This window comes from Saccopteryx leptura, chromosome 10 (genome assembly GCF_036850995.1).
Source record: "Saccopteryx leptura isolate mSacLep1 chromosome 10, mSacLep1_pri_phased_curated, whole genome shotgun sequence".
Classification (NCBI taxonomy): Eukaryota; Metazoa; Chordata; class Mammalia; order Chiroptera; family Emballonuridae; genus Saccopteryx; species Saccopteryx leptura.
The window spans coordinates 64,833,742-64,839,219 of NC_089512.1; the positions used below are offsets into that span (position 1 = coordinate 64,833,742).

The following is a 5,478-nucleotide window of genomic DNA, read 5'->3' on the forward strand; positions in this document are numbered from 1 at the left end:
GAAGGGGAAAAGATCACAAAAAGATAGAAACAACAGACATTTATTTGGGAGAGATTGTGAAATACTGCCCAGTTGTAACGAGACTAGATTAGATAGCAATGTGGCACTAAGACTCCTGGATGTGTGGCCATAGGAAAAAAAAGACAAAAGACCTTCAGCCATTTTACTATGTTATCCCAAGAGGGCCCTATTTCTCTTGATAATGACTGCAGAAAGACAGGGCTTTTTCAAAGTGTGAGTTCAGTTCAGGGCTGCTTCCCTGTTCTGTTCATTAAACTTGGGAACATTGAAACACAGGCTAGTGAAATTATTGGATAGAAAACATTCATTTACCTCTGTCAGAGGAAGAAGAAGAGGAAGGAGAGGGAGAAGAAGGAGAAGAAGAAGAAGTAGAAGAAGAAGAAGAAGAAGAAGAAGAAGAAGAAGAAGAAGAAGAAGAAGAAGAAGAAGAAGAAGAAGAAGAAGAAGGAGAAGGAGAAGGAGAAGGAGAAGGAGAAGGAGAAGGAGAAGGAGAAGGAGAAGGAGAAGGAGAAGAAGAAGAAGAAGAAGAAGAAGAAGAAGAAGAAGAAGAAGAAGAAGAAGAAGAAGAGGAGGAGGAGGAGGAGGGGGAGGGAGAGGAAGAAGAGGGAGAGGAAAAAGAAAAAGAAAGGGGAGGAGGAGGAGCAGAAGGAAGAAGGAAGAAGAAGAAAAGAGGAAGGAGGGAAGAGGGAGGAGGAAGAGGGAAGAAGAAAGAAGGAAGATGAAGAAGGACAGGCTTTGTTATCTGGTAGCTGCAAATTCAAATCCAAGCTCTAGAGATTACTACCTCTGAACCTTTAGGACTTTCAGTTTTTTTCACCTATAACATGGGAGTAATGGTACTCACCCTATAGGACTGTAACCAGAATTAGTTTGTTATGCAACCTCAGTAGATAAACACATAACATATATTAGTGACCTTGTAGAGTGCTTGGCTCATTATGCTGCCAGTGAAAATGGATTCTTGCATGGTCACAAAAAAGAAATTTCAAATGGCCCACCCATAAGAGGAGTTTAAGCATAGTGGCAAGACTTATTGAGATGAAGGGAAGTAATATGCCTTCTGGAATGTAGAGGGTGGGCATGCTCTGGTAGCAACTACCCCAAGATCCCAGGTAATCCACCATTTATTTTTTTTGGTCATCGAGAATAAGCAGGCTTGCTTTCAAAGTATCCAACCTACTTCCTGGGTTTTCTCAGGCTTCTCCTAGGCCATTCCTTCAACCAATTCCTTTCCTTGACTTTCTGGGATTCAACTCCTTTATTCAATCTGATTCTTTTTCAAAATTGGATTTTTTTATGTTTGCCATCTTGGTTCCTACTGTGCATGTGCCTAGCAGAGTAATTTCCTCTTTACTGGTTCTTCCTCCTCCACCTTCACCCTATGGGGGAATGGACTGGTGGTTTCCTGGGGATATTGGAAAGCCTGTTCTTCCCTATAGGGGTGGGGACAGGTGCAGAGGGATGTTAATCCCTTTGCCTGGAGATTGGCTATCCCCTGGGGTGTCTGAAGCTGTAACTTCTAGACCTAAGCCTGATTAAGTGTAACTTCCAGACTCAGTCAGGCACAGCCAGTCTAGTTCCCTTCTCTTTTGTTAACGCTTAGCTGCCTATGCAAACAATTACACATGCTAAATTAAAAAATAAAAAATAAGGTTTATAACAGTAAATACATTAATAAGCAATAAGCTTGAAAGAGGAGATTGCTAAGGTCTTTGGCTAAACTGAGTGAATAATTTATTGTATAGGTAATGGGGGGTTTGTGAGTAGGAAATAAAAAAATGGAAGAATGTTTGTGCAGACTTCTGAAGTCAGTATGACAATGGAGCATTATATAAATGAGGATTCTTTAATATTGAATTACCTAATTAGGCTTGTTAAAACATAGGTTTATGCTACCACTCTCTTTTTGAGGATTTGTTACATCTATAATTTTGTTCAAGTATTTACATTTCAAGTAAGTGCCCAGGTGATGCAGAAGCTGGTGGCCCAGGGACCACACTTCCAGAGAGGGAGGAAGAAGAAAGAAGGAAGCGAGATCTTCTCCTGTTGACTTGCTGTATGAAGTAGCAGCAAGCTGCTCTGTGAATGTGCAGTCTACACTGCGGTAGATGATGTGTAGGGGACACATGGAACTGCCAAAAGAAATATCTACAAGTATAGCAAGCAATAATGGCATTGGGTTTCTGTTTTTGTTTTAAGGGAAACCACTTTAATTAGAAAACTTTGGAAGCCCTGATTTATACAGAAGAGTAGATGTTGGAGTTGAGGAACGTAGGCTTCCTGCCTCCTTTAAGTTGTTGAATTTTGTCCAAGGATGAGTATTTGGGGCTAGACGAGTTGCAAGGTAGTATCATAAATAATGCTGGGTTCATTAAGATGCTTGGTTTAGATGTAGGACAGTAGGTGTCTGTGAATGTTTGTTGCTTCTTCCTCAGCATTCCTTCTTCCTTTTATGTTGGTACCTGCATTTTCATGTCACTTTCTTTCAGAAATTGATTGTCACAAAGAGTTCCATATGGTACTTGCCAGGCTGCCAAACTTCTCCCTTCTGGCCACAGAGGTGGGTATGGGATTGAGGTTTCAGGTCCCATCCCTCTGGTACTGTAACTATACTGAGGAGGCATGTGACCTGGCATGACCCATCAGAATTTCTCTCTGCAATTCACACTTAGGTGTCAGAGAAGAAAAATTCTCTTCCTCTGCAGGTGTGAAGACAGAATGACACGATTAAAACAAGAATCTCACCCAATCCCCATACATGGGCAGCCCTCTTGTCAAGGGAGAGAACATCCTTACCCAGAGAGAGCAGAACGCTGAGACTTGGAGAGGAAGGGTGGCAGGGAGGGAGGAGCCATATCATTTGCATCACTAGACTCTCAGGCCTACTCTATGTGCAAATTTTCACTAGCATGAGTCAAAGATTTTTCTCCTTTTTACTTAAGCTTTGAGATGGTTTCTGGCACCTTTAACTAAAAGAGTCTGAATGATAAAGTCCACTTCTCCACCTGTAACTTCTAACTTGTAAAAATTAAGTTGTGCCTGGGAAAAGGTTTATTCAATATTCAAATGCTTACATAGCCCTTCGGAGATGTCTGAAATTTCAGGGCCTCATCCCCATAGGAAGCTTGGAGCATTGCATCCAAGCTTCTGAGTGAGAGGAGGAGAGAGAGGAGGCTTGCAGAGCTCCCCACGCCCGTGTCAGGCTGTCTAGGAGAGGCAGAGGGGAAGCCGCAGGCACTGGCAGTGGTTTTTGACGAGAAGGCGATGGAAGGCCTTCATTATCAGTCAAGGGAACCTGGTGGTCAGGGACTTTCCTACAAAAGCACATTAAATCTTCTCGTGTTTGTAGGGGGAACGAACAGTCCTGGGGGGGGGGTCTGATCAGGGTAAAGTTATATAACTTAAACATTTGACTAGAACAAAATCCCCTACGTCCTCAGCAAAAATGAGCAAGCAAGGGGAATGACAATTTCAACCTGATGGCATGTGAGTGAGTGAGCCCCAGCCTCTCGTAGTACAGCGTCTTGTTGGGCTTGTGGTCATTTGAAGAGATTTTTCAAAAGCCAATTTTAACCACCTAATTTTCATCTTTGTAAAAATTTACAACTAGACTTCATAAATAAGGTGAGATACCATCACGACAAACCCCCTATTTCAAGTTTTTACTGAAGCATGAGGGCTGTCTGGGGGCAGGGGCTGCTCTCAAAGTATAGCTGGTGATTACTTGAGGCTCACTATTAATAAGCTGTATAATGACCTGGTTCTATAGTATTTAAAATCAAAATCACTTTTGGAGTTCTCTACTTCTCTGGGTTGTTGTACATTTTAAGCACATAAAAGTGCCTTGTGGTGCCTGTGTAGGGAATAAAAAAGCTTCTCAGGCCCACTTCCCAGGCAGATTTTATCCTACTGAAAAACTGTAGGCGCTAAGGTAGCAACTTCACCATCATCAACACCACATGTGTTTAGTCTGTTTCATGTGAGGTGGGCACTCACTGGATCACTTGTCCAGTGGCACTTTACAATTGAAATGATTGTATTTGGTCTGATTTTCTGAATGCATTGCCCGCTGACCTCAGAAGGTCTATCAGCACTCAGCCCTGGCTGGGTAGCTTAGGATAAAGTGCCAACCAGAAGTGCCAGAGGTCAGGTTTGACCCCTAGTCAGGGCATATACGTGAAGCAACCAATGAGTGTACAAATAAATGGAGCAACTAAGTAGAACAAGTAGTTGATGCCTCCCCCCCCCCCCCAAATGAATGAAAAAAATATTTTTAAAAGTCTCTCAGCACTGTCCTGGGCTTCGGCTTAGCTGTGGCAGAGTGGGGACCAAGGGCGCTGCAACATGTTCAAATCTGCAACTGAAGTAGCTGTGTGTGTTTAGGGAGTGACCACCAAGTTGTACTGCCATCTCCACACAAACCCAAACTAGTTCCACTTGATAGCTAGGCCTGCTTTAGGCAGTGGTCTCAAAGCCTCCTCTGAATGGCTTATTTCTTCTTATTTACAACTTCCAAAATGAGCTGCTTTTTCCGGGAAAGTCAGTCTTTTAAAGTCTGGGATCCTGAGTGGGTCTTTGCTTCTTATTTGTCCTGCTTTGTTTAGGTCAAAGACCACTTTGAGCTGGTAATGAAGCAAGCAGGGGTCTGTGATAGGCACAGTCACCTAAAATGGATTTATGCACTGGGATTCAAGGAGCAATCATATCTCAAATAAGGCTAATCAAGTTGCCTATTTGTGAAAGCCCCAAACTGCCACACAAACCTCACCCTTAGTGTGTTCTCATTTCCATTGAGTAAAAGAGGCTTATTAGGAACACATAGAATTGAGCAATTGCTGTCCAATATGTGTGCACAGCACAGTTCCTTTCAGAGGAAGAATGACATGGAGGCAACATGGCTATAGGAAATCCTCAAGTGTTAATAATTACCCTAAATGTAAATGGATTGAATTCATTAATAAAGAGGCATAGAGTAGCAGATTGGATCAAAAAGCAAAACCCAACTGCATGTTGCCTTCAAGAGACACATCTAAGCTGCAAGGAAAAACGTAGAATCGAAGTGAAAGGTTGGAAAATGATTCCCCAGCAAATAATATCCAACGGAAAGCAGGTGTAGCCATACTCATATCTGACAATGCTGACTTCAAGACGACAAAGGTAACCAGAGACAAAGATAGATATTTCATAATGATAAAGGGGACATATATCAAGAAGACATAATACTTCTTAATATATATGCACCAAACCAGGGAGCACCAAAATACATAAGACATCTACTAACTGATCTAAAAATAGAAGTAGAAAAAAAATAATCATACTTGGAGATTTCAACACACCAGTGTCAGCTTTAAATAAATCATCCAAACAGAAACCAATAAAGAAATATTGGCCTTAAATGACACACTGGACCAAATGGACATAATAAACGTTTACAGAACATTTCATCCCAAAATGTCA

The 5,478-nt window shown here is 41.9% G+C and overlaps 1 pseudogene; it reads left to right on the plus strand.

Moving 5' to 3' along the window:
• The first annotated feature begins 225 nt into the window (after nt 1-225).
• On the plus strand, nt 226-348 carry LOC136382693 (small nucleolar RNA SNORA36 family; annotated as a pseudogene).
• The last annotated feature ends 5,130 nt before the right edge of the window (nt 349-5,478 follow it).